At 42.7% G+C, this 17,055-nt stretch overlaps 1 protein-coding gene across 5 annotated transcripts in view; it reads left to right on the top strand.

Annotated features, from left to right (window-relative positions):
• The window catches only part of OSBPL6 (oxysterol binding protein like 6), a 256,719-nt gene that overhangs the window by 105,474 nt on the left and 134,190 nt on the right, over positions 1-17,055 (top strand). The window lies entirely within an intron of this gene.

The following is a 17,055-nucleotide window of genomic DNA, read 5'->3' as shown; positions in this document are numbered from 1 at the left end:
TGTAGGGAACCAGGTTCTATGTACGTGGTGTATTGTATCATAAACATTTTGTAGAAATAAAAAAATTACAAATATTGTGTTTGATTTAGTGGGGATTCAGGTAGAATGCCTCATATAGGCTATGTCTACACTAGCCCCAAACTTCGAAATGGCCACGCAAATGGCCATTTCGAAGTTTACTAATGAAGCGCTGAAATGCATATTCAGCGCTTCATTAGCATGCAGGCGGCCGCGGCACTTAGAAATTGACGTGCCTCGGCGCCGCGCGGCTCGTCCCGACGGGGCTCCTTTTCGAAAGGACCCCGCCTACTTCGAAGTCCCCTTAGTCCCATGAGCAGATGGGAATAAGGGGACTTCGAAGTAGGCAGGGTCCTTTCGAAAAGGAGCCCCGTCGGGACGAGCCGCACAGTGGCAAGGTGCGTCAATTTCGAAGTGCTGCTGCACAAGGTGACCATAGAGCCCCGCAGGGACTGGAGAGAGCGCGTCTCTCAACCCCTCAGCTGATGGCCACCATGGCGGACCCCGCTATTTCGATGTTGCGGGACGCGGATCGTCTACACGTGCCCTACTTCGACGTTCAACTTCAAAGTAGGGTGCTATTCCCATCCCCTCATGGGGTTAGCGGCTTCAACGTCTCGCCGCCTAACGTCGATGTTAACATCGAAATAGTGCCCAACACGTGTAGCCGTGACGGGCGCTATTTCGAAGTTAGTGCCGCTACTTCGAAGTAGCATGCACGTGTAGACACGGCTAATGAGTCTTAATTGGGAATGAAGCTTACCTGGGCGGAAACAAGCAGTGTTTCCACAGTCACACTCCTTGATTCAGGTGGGAGGTTGGTGCCTGTAATAGGCTAATTAGGAAGAAGTCCAGGGAAGGAGCGGGAAGGACTGTAAAATTGAAGACCTGAGCTGCTCTTACGTTGGCTATTACAGGCTCCTGTTCTCCCCCTTGTACAGGGAATGTGGCTACAGGCCTCCTGCCCCTGCCCCTGCCCCTGCCCCGACTGCCAACTTTCTGAGCAAACAAAACTAACCACCTTTGCTCAGTTCTTCTCCAAGGCCCCACCCTTCTCATTCCATCCTCCCTTTCTGTCACTCGCTCTCCTCCATCTTTACTCACTCGGTTTCACAAGGCTGGGAGGGTCCCTTTTTGACAAGGTGTTTGGTTGAAAACCAGGCACATGGCCACCCTACCATCCTTCTGTGCTTTTTAGATGCCCCATTTGTTTCTGCCCAAGTGAACTTCTTTCCCTAGTTCCCCTCCAGGTGCAGTCAGTGGCTAATTGGTCTCTCTTTGTGTCTCTTGACCCCTCCAGACTGGAACATGTGTGTGTGGGGCTGAGGGGGGGGTTAATGCCACATCACAGCCATTAAAAAAACAAAGCTATAAAGTGGATATCGGTGAGATTTCAGTAGCTGTTCAGTCTGACAATGCTCAACCGAAGCTGCAAAGTGAGTGAAGTAACTATCATTTGTGGGATGAGGTAGTGCATGACCACTCTCTGTTTCTGATCTGTGACCTCATTTTCCAGTATTCAGATTGGAATAGTCTTTTCTTTTTTTTCCTGACTGGTTCATAAAAATTTGAACTTTGAGAATTAAGATGAAAATGCTGAGATAGCATTTGCTGTTGGAATGAATATGATCTCATTGTAAAATATGTTTTAAAATATTCATCACTATATAGAAGAACTGGAAGGTAATTCTACACTGCTTGTAAGCAAAAGTCAGAATATATGTTGCATATTTTATGACTCCACATATGAGGTCATATTTTATCCTTCTGTGGTTAAATACAAAGAATGGTAGCAGAGGAATTGGAGAAGCTCTCTTAGGTGCACCTTATGGAGTCTGTTTCAAACACTGTGTTTAGGTGGGTAGTTTGATGGTGACCTGAAGAGACTTGTAAAAAGTATTCTAAAAAACTGTTTCCAATTGATTTGTCTAATCCATCTAGTGTTTATGTCCTTCATCATGATAACCAGTAAAGTACGTAAGCCAATCTTTTAAAAATGGGTGATTATGGTTAGGCTGCTAATTCCATATTTAATCATATAAATATGTAAAATGAAGTTTAAAAATGCTTAGCACCCAGACGCACTACTGTACTGAACACTTCAAATGCATGTCACATATTTATATGTCTAAACAGGGGCTTAGCGTCCTGATTGTAAGCACCCATTTTTGAAAATATTGTCTGTAATATTTAAAACATGGCATAATGGCATGGGAGAAGAATCAGTACGAGTGTGAATGGCTTGTGAGTGATTAATTTTGTTGTGACACTGAGCTAAACCATATGGTAGTCATGGAAGGTGCTAATGTACATAAGACAACAAACACCATGTATGTTGTTCCATTGTATGTTGTTCCACAAGAACATAGAAGAGATAATATAGCGGCACATTTTTGTCCAACGTTCCCATTAAGACTGCAGATTTAATTTGTATTTCCTATTGACTGTTTTGTTTGTGTAGTTTTATATCTTTCTTGAAAATTAATAAGGAAAAAATAGAAAAAATAGAAAATAAATAGAAAAAATGTATTTCTTGCCATGAGAGGCCTTGAAAAAGCTGTGCTGCTGCATTTTTAGACTTTTCATACATCATTTTTGGAAGTGGCAGTTGGATAAATGGTGGTTACCTCAATGGAGTAACCTGTGTGGAAATGCAGAGTGACGTGATTGGTTGTGCTGTCAGTATGGATTTCATCATCATTACTGTGAGGATAGCATTTGATATTTTTAGACTGAATGATTGAAATCCTCCTGTCATATAATTCTTATCAAAGTCAAACTAGCAATTATAGAACAGTTTTCCAGCAAATTATGTTGCAGGAAACTGAATGAATGTGAAGACAACTATAACAAATCCTTATAGAGAGGGTGGAAAATTTTGTGCTGTATAATAATGTTGGCATTTTAATGTAGGCAGTTTATTTGTGCAACATACATCATTTAACATCATTGTAAGAAAAAAGCTCTGACATTGCTACTTGGCAGACTGTATACCTAAACAATTGATAAATAGTGTCTGCTGGAGACAGCATTAAAAGAAATGCTGGGTTCAAATTCTAATCAACACTAGAAGGCTGATCTGGCAATGCGTGGGGTGAGGGCCAGCCCAGGGCATGTGTGTGTGTGTGTGAATCTGTAGTGGGGCTTCGTGCAGGCAGTTTGGGGGTGTGTGGGTGGCTCAGAGTAGCGGGTTGGGAGGTGGGGGTGCTCAGGGAGCCTGGAGACTAGTGGGGATGTAGGGCCTGGCTGGCGGCTCCTCCTGGAGGGGGTGTGGTGCAATGGGGACTGCAATGGATGACTTTGGTTGGTGGGAGGGATGGGGCTTTGCTGCTCAACGGGCGGTGCTGTTTGAAGGTGGGGTGTGGGAGTAGGGGCTGTGCTGCCTGGTCCTGGTCAGTGGTTGCTCTCTGGGGCTTCACTGCCCTGCCAGCAGCAGCCCCTGGGGGTATGGGGGGAGGGTGCACGCTGGTAGGGGCTGCACTGCTTGGCCCTGGCTGGTGGCTCCTCCCTGGGGAGGGCCATTGGTGGAGAGATTCCCCCCAGATCTGGTGCTAGGGCCAAGGGCTGTGGGGGAGTGGATTGGGCTGAGGCTTTGGATGAGGGGTGCCATTTACCGTTGGCCAGTTTTCCCCCTGTGGTCACTCTGCCATATAACTGTCCTTTGTGCTTGCTGTCCCCTGTGGTCTTTGCAGAGCATACCTCTCCCTGCTGTCAGACCTCCTCCCTTTCCAAGTAATGAGAAGTGGATTCCAGGCATGTCTCATTGTCCTGGCACAACCAGACTCTGACCTTGATTTAAGTCATGATAAGATGAAGCTGCATACCAAATTCGGTGGTCCTAGCTCTGATAGTTTAGGAGGAGTTCAACAAATGGACGCATGGACAGTGAGACAGACAGATGCACAGTTCTAAAGTACATCATAAAGAGATGGATGCTTCGCTGTCATTCAGTTGTAGCTGAACGTTGCTAATTCACAGTGACGATCAGTGATTCTATTATGAATTAGGGTCAAAATTTACCATTTAGTGACTCACCGGGGAGGGGGATCAGGGCTATGAATTTCCTGTCTAGTAATCTATGGGGAACTCTTCTGGATGGTGCCATGTGTTTCCATTGGTCCAGCTGTCTATTTTGAGAGATGGTGCTGTGCTGCCTGTGGGTCACAGCCATGTATCATCTCTGTTTCCTTTGAGGCACCAGGGCTTCCCAAAGATGCACCAAAAGAGCTGTCTCTGCAGTGTGGTAAACATAATGACTGAAGCTGTGACAGGTGCTTCTGTGGGAGCTACAGATAGGGGAAGCTCTTGTCCCCACCTCAAAATTAACTACAAAATGTCTAGTCATGTTCTGATACTCAGTACTTCTAAAAGAAAGTGCAAAGACCACAAGTATGTGCTATCCATTTCTGAAGAATACATATCTATCTATCTATCTGATATTACACTCACAAACGATGTTAAAAGAGCTTGCAAAGTGAAGTACTGAAAATTTAGGAGATTACAGAATTAAGTTTGCTCTCTTCTGCATATGCCTGATGATAGAACTTTAACCAATGACATTTTATCAAAACAATTTTCCATCAGAATATTCGATTTTGATTCATCTTATCTTTTTCTATAAACATGCAGATTTGTTGAAATTTCACAAGAAAATTATTTTTGAAATACATTTTTCACTGCATAATATTTTCAAAAAGAAGTGTGTTTCAGAATGTTTTATTTATATTACTTTTACAGAGTTGTCAAAATGGTCTATGTTTGTTTTTTAATTTTATTTTTACAATAATTAGGGGCAGCAGATATTTGGTACTGCTTGAAACATTTTATTATCTAGATCAGAGTTTCTCCTTTTTCTATTGTAATTCATTTGAGACTTTGAACAGGAACAGAAAATAAGCATTCACAATTGTATTTAAGTGAGCAGCAGCTTTAATAGCCTAAAAATTAGTATATTTAGACAAAATATTAATATAAAGCAAAATTTGACATGAGAATTAAATTTGAAACAAAATTTTGAAATTATTTCAAAACAAAAAGTTCCAAAAAGATTTCTCTTTTTGACATTTTCATTGCATTGGAAATTCTGAAGAATGTTTGTTTATATTCTGATTCAGAATGAAAACAAATTTTCAGGAAATTTTCATTTTTTGAAACCAGAAATATAGCATTTTGACTGGCTTCAGTTATGGTACAGTCTTCAATTACACTAATCCATAGTATTTTTCCCTCATGGACCTCGGCTTCATTTAGTACACAGGGACATCTGTTCTGGGGCAGAATTAAGGGTTTGTAGTCAAGAGACCAGTGAGTGAATGTGGGGATTGCTGGAAGAAACAGGATCACTCAGTGCACAAGAAACACATTCCACTCCTAGACCTGCAAACAGGGAGCAAGTTGAATTGGTCAGCTACATAATGGAGATGGGAAACACTAACTTGGACACCCTCCCTACCATGTAACAGTTATTTACACTGGGTTTATTAATAAACAAGTGATTTTATTAAGTGTAAAAGGTTGGATTTAAGTGGTGGTAAGAGAGAGCACACAGAACAAAGTAAGTTACTAGAAAAAAATAAAACAGAACACACAAGCTAAGCTTTATACACTAAAGAAGTTAGTTAAATGTAATATGTCACCTGAGAAGTTGTTCTAACAATCTTTACAGACTGGGCCCAGTTCCTTCCCTGGTTCAGTCTTAGTTGTTTCCAGCAGTCATCTTGGGTGTCAAGGGAGAACTGACGACCTAGACTACCTCTCTTCTCACTCTTAAATGAGTTTTGCTGAAGGCGGGAGTCCTTTGTGTTCAATCTAACCGTTCCCTTTGTTCTTGTGAAAAAATACAGCATCCAAAATGGATCCCAGTATCAGGTGACATGTTCACATGTCTCTATAAAGCCCGCTCCATACTTTGTAGGTTGACCAACACAGCCGCAGTAAGAGTAAGCTGCATTTTCTCTTGCTAATAGGTCATCACAGCCCTGCGAGTGTACCAAAGCAACAAATATGCAATTACAGATACATAGTTCAATATTCCTAACTTGATTTACAAAAATGATATATGCATGCACATGAGATAATCATATTCCGTATATTACAGTCTTTCCAATGATATCTCATACATACTATCTCACATAAAGCATATTCTTATAAAGAATATAGAATGCCCTGTCACACATAATAATTGAAATGCAGAATTTATAGTAGTAGTAGCATCCTTCAGTCTACGTAGACTATGGATCGCGCCCTTCGTAGTTCTGTTTGGCATCCTCATTTGCAGCGTCGGCTGTGACTGTGAAGACCCACAAGAGAGTGACAGTCCTTGCTGCATCTGTTGCATATGTAATGGGTATCTGGCAGGTCCTTGCTGTGCTTTCTGTGGGCTCGCTTCTCCTTTGCTAGCTGTGTGATCCTCAACTCACCCTTCTGAAGGCCCTTGTATAGTTCCTGCCTCCATCTGCTGCGATCGTCTGCCACGTCCTCCCAGCTGTCTGGCTTGATGTCTACTTCCCTGAGGTCTCTCTTGCAAACATCTTTGAAGTGCAGCTGAGGGCATCTGGGAGGTCTTTTGCCAGAGGCTAGCTCGCCATACAGGATGTCTTTTGGGATCCTTCCATCATTCATCCTGTGGATGTGGCCAAGCCAGCGGAGCCACCACTGCCTGAGGAGGGTGTGCATAGTTGGGATTCCAGCTTGCTCAAGGACGGTAGTGTTGGACACTCTGTCCTTCCACAATATTCCAAGGGTGCACCTGAGGCAGCGCAAGTGGAAGACGTTCAGCCTCTTTTCCTGGAGGGCGTACAGGGTCCAAGACTCGCTGCCGTAAAGGAGGGTGCTGAGGATGCAGGCTCTGTAGACTTGCATTTTGGTGTGAGTGTACAGCTTGTTGTTATTCCACACTCTCTCATTGAGTCTGGACAGAGTTGTGGCTGCTTTTCCGATCCTCCTATTTAGCTCAGTCTCCAAGGACAGGGTGTCAGTGATGGTGGACCCGAGGTAAACAAACTCGTGGACGACCTCTAACGTATAGTTGTCAATGCTGATTGATGGAGAAACAGCAATGTCCTGAGCAAGTACGTTTGTCTTCTTTAGGCTGATGGAGAGCCCAAAGTCCTTGCATGCTTTGGAGAACCGATCCAGCAGCTTCTGAAGCTGGTCTTCAGAATTTATAGCGTGGATGTTTATCCACTGCAAGCCAACAGTACAAAATTCAGTGTCCAAAGTTTTCAGAATTAGGTTTTGGTGGTGGGAGAAGTGTATGTTTGGAATGTGCTCTGAGTGAGCTCCATGCTGGTTCTTGTTTATGGTTTTTCACATATGCATGTTTGATTGTAGTCTGTATGTTTTTCTTGGCTTTTCTTGAGTTTCTCTTTCCTCAGTGCTGCTTGAAAAAGAAGACTTTATTTAGTTAATAAATGTTTCCAAAGCAGATAAATTGAAAAAAAAGAGAAGCGGCGGTTTTAAGGTAAGATCTACAGAGGAAGCAAATTAGAGGGAGGACAGCTGTATCTGACAAATGGGATGGACTAGTTGAGGCATGACCACAAATGTGAAGATCTGAATTCATAGGAGATGCTGGAGGATGGATATTGTGGTGATGTTTAAATTATAACTGTGCTGGGTGAAGGAGTACCTGGTTTTCAGATGAGTGGCTTTTCTCTTTTAATTTCTATATTTCCCTTTTTTAAGGTTGAGCTGCCATACTTCAAAACTGTTACCATGCATTCCATTAGTCTTCTCTTTCCCAGACTAAACATACACAACCTTTTCACTCTTCCTCTACAAGTCATGCTTTTTTAGATCTTTCATCTTTTTTTGTTCTTCTTTTGACTTTCTCCAAATTTGTCCACATTTTTCTTGAAATGTGGACGCCAGAACTGAACTCAGTACAACAGTTGAAGCTGAATCAGCCTGGAGTATAGTGCAAAAATTGCTTCTCATTTCTTGCTTACAACATTTCTACTACTAATCTACTATAATACATGTCTTAACTAACTTCTCTGCCAGGCTTGGCTAAGGTCTACCACCATATAGGCACAGAGCAAAAACAGTCTGATCCAGCTTGTGTCTTTCTTTGCTTATGTTACTTTTTAGTCTGCCAAGAAACAGAAATTGAAAGCCCAGAACCTTCAAAAAGCAAGAGCTGGTAGGCTGGACAGACTAGAACCATTAATTCATTTTTATGAGACTGTAAATGCATGTGCTGCATGTTTGTGATGAGATTTAATTGTAACTGTTATTTTCAGATGTGATCTTGTGGGGAAGGATAGATCAGTGGTGTGAGTATTGGCCTTCCAAATCAAGGGTTGTGAGCTTAGTCCTTATGGAGGCCATTTAGGGGTCTGGGGCACCTAGATTAAAAAAAAAATCTGTCAGGGATGGTGCTTTTGGTCCTGCTGGGAGCGTGGGTCGTTGGACTTGAAGACCTCTTAAGGTCCCTTCCAGCTCCATGAGAATCATAGAAAAGTGGAAGGGACCTCAAGAGGTCATCAAGTCCAGTCCCCTGACCTCCCAGCAGGACCAAACACCACCTAGACCATGCCCTATAGTTGTCTATCTAACCTGCTCTTAAATATCTCCAGTAATGGAGATTCCACAACCTCTCTAGACAATTGCAGTGTATAACCACCCTGACAGTTAGAAGTTTTTCCTAATGTTCAGCCTAAACCTCTCTTGCTGCAGTTTAAGCCCATTGCTCTTTGTCCTATCCTCAGAGGCCCAGGAGAACAATTTTTCTCCATCCTCCTTGTAATCCTCCTGCTGGGTAGAGCAGAAGAATGACTTCCTGTGTCTTGCTCTCAGTACTCCTGTTAACACATCCCAGAATCATATTTGATTTTTATGCAACTGCATCTAACAGTTGACGCATGTTTAGCTTGTGGTCCACTATGACCCCTATCTCGCCTTCTGCAGCACTCCTTCCCAGTCACCTCTCATTTTGTATGTATGATGCTGATTGTTCCTTCCTTAGTGGAGTACTTTGCGTTTGTCCTTATTAAACTCCATCCTGTTTACTTCAGACCATTTCTCCAGTTTGTCCAGATCATTTTGAATTCTGACCCTATCCCCCAAGGCAGATGCAACCTCTCCCAGCTTGGTATCATCTGCAAACTTAATAAGTGTACTCTCTATGCCACTATCTAAATTGTTGATGAAGATGTTGAATAGAACCAGTCCCAAACCAGACCTCTGGAGAACCCCACTTGTTATGCCCTGGTATGCCCTTCCAGCATGACTGCAAACCGTTAGTAACTTCTGTCTGACAATTATCCAGCCAGTTATGCATCCACCTTGCAGTAGCCCCATCTAAGTTATATTTGCATAGTTTATTGATAAGAAGATCATGCGAGACCGTATTAAATGCCTTACTGAAGTCCAGGTGTACCACATCCGCTGCTTTTCCCTTATCCATAAGACACGTAATCCTCTCAAAGAAAGTTATCAGATTGGTCTGGCATGATTTGTTCTTCACAAATCCATGCTGGCTGCTATCGATCACCTTATTTTCTTCCAAATGTTTGCAGATAAATATCTTAATTACTTGCTCCATTATCTTTCCCGGCACAGAGGTTAAACTGACTGGTCTGTAGTTTCCTGGGTTGTTCTTTTTTCCCTTTTTATAGATGGGCACTATATTTGCCCTTTTCCAGTCTTTTGGAATCTACCCGACTTCCAGGACATTTCAAAGATGATAGCTAAAGGTTCCAATACCTCCTTTATCAGGTCCTTGAGTATTCTTGGATGCATTTCATCAGGCCCTGGTGACTTTGCAAACATCTAATTTTTCTAAGTAATGTTTAACTTGTTCTTTATGTATTTTATCCTCCAAACCTACCCCCCTTCCCACTAGCATTCAGCATGTTAGGCATTTCTGCATCAGACTTCTTGGTGAAGACCAAAACAAAGGAGACATAAATCATCTCTGTCATTTGCAAGTTTCCATGGAGTATCAGACCTACTCTGTCTTTGGTCTTCCTCTTGCTTCTAATATATTTATAAAATGTCTTCTCGTTACCCTTTATTTCTCTAACTAGTTTGAGCTCGTTTTGTGTCTCTGCCTTTCTAATCTTGCTCCTGCATACATGTAGTTTGCTTATACTCATTCTTTGTAATTTCTTCTAATTTTCACTTTTTATGTGACTCCTTTTTGATTTTGAGATCATGCAAGATCTCCTGGCTAAGCCAAGGCAGTCTTTTACCATACTTTCTATCTTTCCTATGCAGTGTCCTAGCTTGCTTTTGGTCCCTTAACAGTGTCCCTTGGAAAAACTGCCAACTCTCTTCAGTTGTTTTTCCTTAGTATTGCTTCCCATGGGACCTTACCTACCAGCTCTCTGTTTTTACCCAACTCTGCCTTCCTGAAATCCATTGTCTCTGTTTTGCTGTTCTTCCTTTCACCATGTCATGATCACTTTCTCCCAAACTGCATTCCACTTGCAAATTCTCAACCAGTTTCTCCCTATTGGTTAAAATCAAATCTGGAACTGCTTCCCTGCTAGTAGTTTTTTCCATTTTCTGAAATAAAAAATTGTCATCAGTGCAGTCCAAGAACTTTCTGGATAGTCTCTGCCTCACTGTGTTACTTTCATAACATATGTTTGGATATTTGAAGTCCCCCATCCCCACCAAATCCTATGCTTTGGATGATTTTGTTAATTGCTTAAAAAAAGACTCATCCACCTCTTCTACCTGGGTAGGTGGTCTGCAGTAGACCCCTAGCATGACATAACCCTTGTTTTTTACCCCTTTTAACCTACCCAGAGACTCTCAACACGTCTGTCTCCTGCATTCATCTCCACCTCAGTCCAGGTGTGCACATTTTTAATATATAAGGCAACACCTCCTCCCTGTTTATTCTGCCTGTTCTTCCTGAGTAAGCTGTACCTTTCTATACCAATATTCCAATTGTGTGTATTATCCCACCAATTCTCTGTGTTACCAATTATATCATAGCTGTGTTTATTTATTAGGACTTCAAGTTCTTCCTGCTTATACCCATACTTCTTGTATTTGTACATAGGTATCTAAACTATCGATTTGCTTTTGCGTCCCAGTTCTGCCTAGTCCCTCTTTTTTCTTTGCTGTTATAACCCATGATTCCTCCCATTTCTGGCCCAACTTCCAGGTATCTAGGTTTTTTTAATTACCTGCGGACTTTGATCACCTATCCCCATCGAACCTAGTTGGAAGCCTCTTCACTAGGTTAGCCAGTCTCGGTCCAAATGCATCCTTCCCATTCCTTGAAAGGTGAATCTCATCCCTGCTTAGCAGTCCTTGGAATAGCATCCCATGATTGAGGAAGCCAAAGCACTCCTCACAGCCAGGCATTCACCTCCAGGATTCACCTGTCTCTGCCTGGGCCCCTACCTTTGGAAGGAGTGATTGAGGAGAACACCAGCTGTGCTTCCAACTCATTCACTTGTACTCCCAGAGCCCTGTAGTCACACTTGATCTGCTCAAGGTTACACGTTGTACCCACATGGATGAGTAGTATAGGGTAGTAGTCAGCAGGCCAGATAATCCTCGACAATGCCTCTGTAATGTCTCAGATACAGGCTCCTGGCCGGCAGCACACCTCCCAAGAGAACACATGAGGGTGACAGATGGGTGCCCCTGGCCCCCTCAGAAGAGAGTCTCTGACCAACACTACCCTATGTTACCTCCTCGTAATGGTGGCAGCAGACCTCTCAGTCTTCGGAGTACAAGGCTTCTCTGCTTCTGCTGCAGGGTGTCATTCCTTATCTCCTGTATCTCCCACATCCAGAACTGCGTAGTGGTTTCTCAGCACCACGGTGGGAGGGTTGGGAGCAGGAGTGGAGTATTGCCTGCTGCCAGAAGTGACCAGCTGCCAGTGTCCCCCCCAAGCCATCTCCTCTTCCACCGATGGTGCGTCGGTACTTTTTTGTGATGGGTCACACAGTCCCCACTGCCACAGTAACTGAAACTGGAATCACCTGCAGTCAGAATTCAAAAATTCAAAATTTAAACAGTCAAGCAAATGCACTCTAGCCAACTCTAGTAGTCTCACCAGACAGCCTCTTCAGTGGTGGGATCTCTTTCCCTCCCTCTTAAAACTCCCCTGTCTGCAGTCCCCTCTCCCTGTCCATATGTATATCTCCATATTTATTATATTACATTTATTGTGTTAAATATAGCATTTTATTGATTTACAAATAAAAAATCCAATTTAAATAAAAAATCAGATTTTTCTGGATAAAAAATCATGGATTTTTATCCTTCTTGATCCCAGACCGCACACCCCCTCCATTGAAAAGTATGGCCTTTGAACACTTACTAAAATCTTGGCACTGCCATCATCAAAATTATTGCCAACCCCTGACTTAGGTTGTATTTCTTTAGTTTATTTAGGAGAAGGTCATTCAAAACAGTATCTTACAAAAATCAGAAAATGCCACATGTTCCATCCATAAAGTTTGCTACCCTGTCAAAAAAGATACTGGTTTGATCTGACACAATTTATTCTTGACAAAGCTGTGCTGACGGCTGCTTATCAGCTTATTGTCTTATAGATGTTTGCAAATTAGTTGCGTGATTATCTGCTCCATTATTTTTCTGGGTACTGAAGTTAAAATGACTGGTCTGTAATTCCCTGAAGTATTCTAGAATAGGTCATTGCAGTGTAGCCTAAATCTGAGAGATGGCAATAGAGTCAGCGAGTAAGTGAGATGAGCAAGATAAATTGGATATTCTCCAAGCAGAAGTGTTGTCCAGGTTTGAAACCAGCAATCAAATGTCATGGAGTGAGTGAGAACAGGGGAAGAGAAGAGGGCCATCAATAAAGCCTTGTGACATGCCAGAAATGAAAGTAATGGTTAGAGGATTCAGAGCAATAGAAGAGAGTCATAAGGACTGTTGTTTCTTGATGGAAGATGATATGGTGACTGATATAATTGAAATCCGTACTGAGATGAGAGAAGATCTGTGTCTGGTAAGGAATTAGTTACTAATTACCTGTAGAAAGCCTGTCTCATTACTCTTGAAGGAGCACAGGCAGACAGAAAATTGTCCTGGAAATTTTGCTGGAAGAGCGGGTTTTGAAGTGAAAGGGAATAATTTTTTTCTGCAATCTTGTTGAATAAAGAGGCTGGAGACCAGATGGTCATTTAGCAAGTGACGAAGGACCAAGTGAAGTTCTTTCGTTTCAGAATAATACTTAGTTTATGTGGTTGGGAGAGGTATACTGCAGATGCAGTGACTGAGAGTGATAATTTAATCCTTGATCCAGCAAAGGATTTAAATTTATGCTGCACATGAAGCATGTGAGTAATCCCACTGAACACTACAATGACTAATTTTAAGCACACGGTTAAATGCTTTGCTCAAATGCAGAAGAATAGGAAAGCAGATTGCAATTTAAGTTAGAATGGGGCAGCACATTGCTGCATGATGAAGATGAGAGCTCATAGAAGCGCAAGTGGGCGAGGTGAGAGTGCCCAGCTATAGAAGGATGAATGGGGTGTCAGGTCAGTAGGGAGGACTGAATTCACCTGTCATTTTAATCTGTCATACTCCCCATAGAAATTGTGCTAGGTCTGGCGTAAGAATTCACACATTCGAGATAGACAGTGTGAGTCGTTAGTACTGTGCATGTGGATCACCACTTGATAGTGGTTTTGCGCAAGCCATCCAGAAGGTCATGTTAAAAACTTTGCTTTGCTTGTGTTCCAGTGGATAATGAGCTCCAGTTTTTCACAAATGTTTTGCCAGGTGCCACCAAATATTGTTTTAGTGAGTTTATAGTACTGATCTGTGTGTCCAAGGGTAATGGGAGAGGCAGGAAGAGAAATAAGATGTGAGTAGAAGTGGAGCAAATTGGTAGAGCTAGGTGGAAAGTGGTAGGTGTTGACATATGGGTTGGAGACATAGGGCAACAAATGAGTGGTAGGGGGAAGTGATTAGCTATGAGAGAACTGAATGCCCAACGTGTTTGGTGAGGTGATAGTGCAACTATGAAACAAGTGAGGGGCTGGCTGGCAGAGAAGAAGGTGAAAACTGCTAAGAGGTTGATTGCTGCTGACCGTGAGGGAGAACAGGGAAAGGAATTCGATGTTCTGGCCCTTGGAGTGGGTAGGAGAGTTGATAGAGATGTACCAGGCGTGGAATGGTAGCTTATTTGTTACTGCCTTTTCTAGTTGCCTTGACATTCAATAAAATTTTTCTGTATGGCTAATCTAATAAATAGTAAATGGATTCACTCTCTACATTCTTCTACATTAATGTTCCTATGGGTGCTCCAATCGGTACATCCTTGAGCTGGCATTTGGAGATTCTTCTATAGCAGTGGTTTCCTGTGCCGTACACGCTCAGTGGTGCCTCTTCATGCTGTCTGGCACGTGCATGGAGCAAGCTCCTCAGTTTCTTTACTACCGTTCTTGACGGTAGATGGAACTTTATCCTCCTTTCCTTCCCTCCCGTTCACCTAATTCACAAACTTATGATCAAGGTTGGCAATACCAGGCCCACCTCATCCTGATAGCCCCAGCGTAGTCTAGATGAACTCAGTACTCTAACCTTGTTCAGCTATCAGTAGTGACTCCTCAGTCCTTTCCTCCTCCCCATGACCTTCTGGGACTTTGGTCACACTTTCCATTCTGACCCTCTCAAGCTATACCTTCAAGTGTAGCTCCTTCATGGCTCCAAAATGCCGAAACCTTATGCTCTGAGGGAGTAAAGAAAGTTCTCATCAACAGCAGACGGAATCGAAGCACAAGTACTATCTGTACAAGTGGTGGTGTTTTTCTCATTGGATGGACACTCACCATTCTGCGTCTTCTCATGCAGTGCGCCTTCTCATGCAGCGCCCCTTCCTGTCCTCCTGGACTTTCTACTGCACCTATGTGTCGGGCCTAAGCCTTATCACAGTCCAAGTGCACACCACAGCGCTGGCAGTGTTCCATCAGTTGAAGCAAGGATACTCGGTCCTCGCCCATCCCACTACCAAATGTTTTCTGAAGGGCCCCCAAAATACTTTTTCATCAGTTCATTCCCTGATCCCTATTTGGGACCTTAACCACATACTCCCTTGCCTTATGAAACTACCCTTTGACCCCTGGTGATGTGTTTCTGGCTGCACCTGTCTATGAAAGTCTTCTTTAGTGGCTATCATGTCAGCCAGGAGGGTTGGGGAGCTTGCTGGTCTTGCATGGTCTTCACCAAGGATAGAGTCACCCTTCGACCTCATCCCAGGTTCCTGCCTAAGGTCCCTTCTCCTTTCCACATCAGTTAATCTATCCACTTACCTGTGTTTTTCCCAAAGCCTCACTCCAGCCCTATGCACGTAGTGTGGCACACCCTGGACATCCGCCGAGCCTTGGCCTTCTACATTGATCACACGAAACGTTTGCACAAATCTACAAGACAATTCCTGTGCTTTGCAGAGTGGTGTAAGGGTTTGCCTGTTTTCTCTCAATGGCTCTCCAAGTGGATTTCCTCCTGTATTCACACCAGTTATATGATTCACCATGGAGAATTGACAGGAGCTGTCTCTGCCAACTTGACCCAGGCTGTGTTGTCTACCACTGCCTTTCTCAAAACCATGACCTTTACGGACATTTGCAAGGCAGCCAAGGTCTTCCAGTAGTACAGTTGCTAGACATTATGCTCTTTCATCTTCTAGTGCTTCCTTCATACAAGTGGGCCAAGTGGTGTTGTCTACTGTGGTGGTTACTGAGCTCCAAACCCACCTCCACTCTGAGACTACTGCTTTATAGTCACCCAGAGTGGAGCACCCTGGGGACACTACTCAGAGAAGAAGAGGAAGTTACTCACCTTGTGCAGTAACGATGATTCTTTGAGATGTGTCTACATGCGTGCTCCACTTTCCTCCCTCCTTACCCTGCTTTGGAGCATCCTGCTCTATTTGTCAGGGAGAGAAGGGATGGAGGATCCCACGAAGTGTGCATGCCACATAGCATGAGGCGGTGCCACTGTGCATGCACGGTGTGGGGAACCACGGCTATAGAAGAATCTTCGAACGCCAGCACCAGGATGCACTAACACCCAGCATGGAGCACCCACAATGATACACATCCCGAAGAACCATCATTACTGCACAAGGTGAGTAACTTCCTCTTCCTCAGTTTTAGGAAACGTTACACCCATCATCTTTCCTGTTAATTTGATGGTTTCTGTTGTGATTTCTGCTGCCGATTTAGAGTGTTTTTGAATTCTAATTTGAAATAGCTTGTTCCTTGCTTTGTTTTAAAATGGACTGCATTTTATTTCCTTCCCTGGGGACTTGGAATACCAGTTTGTATCAGGCTGTATACATGTTTAGAGTGATAGTTTGTTATATTGGGATTTGTAAAATTCGTAAGTTACCGTTTAATCCTCAAAAGAGGTGTAAGTACAAGAGGACACTTTTTGTGAAATTATCAATTTCCACCTCATAAGCAGTGGAAATATAAACTGGTTAGCCTTTACGCTATTTGCCTATGTGTAAAGTGTATCTTAAGAGAATGTTATTCACAGGTGATTATAAATAAGTACAAGGTAATATTTTTACATAAAGGAGAGGTCTGCCTGAAATCCTTTATAAATATGCCCCTTTCTTTTTTTAAAGAAGAGCAGAAACAAGCACATTGACTAATTGCTGATAGCTTTTAGAGTTTCAGACAGAAGGTGCTTCTAAGTACTAGATATTATTATTACATTAACATAGAATTTTCTTCCAAAATTCCTCTTGTCTGTTCTATACTGATAATAAAGGTGAGGCACTGTAAGTGACAATATGTAATATGTCACTGAAAAAATAAACAGAGTGTTTATTCAGGGGTACTGAGGGAATCAAAGAATGAAGTGGCTGAAGTGTTAGCAAAAGTCAAAACCAAAAATCTCTGAATTCGGCCTTCCCACATTTTTAAAATTGATTGATTCATTGATTCATTAATTCCTGAATTGGCGCACCAGAAGACATCTTTCTTTCATGTGTGGGATTTTATGTCTCTTCCTCTCCCCCTTAAACTACCTGCTCAAAACTATTAAGAATAGCACTTTCCATCCTTTTTATTGCAATAAGCC

The sequence above is a fragment of the Carettochelys insculpta genome, chromosome 8 (assembly GCF_033958435.1).
Source record: "Carettochelys insculpta isolate YL-2023 chromosome 8, ASM3395843v1, whole genome shotgun sequence".
NCBI lineage: Eukaryota > Metazoa > Chordata > Testudines > Carettochelyidae > Carettochelys > Carettochelys insculpta.
This window is presented reverse-complemented; position numbering and strand designations above follow the sequence as displayed.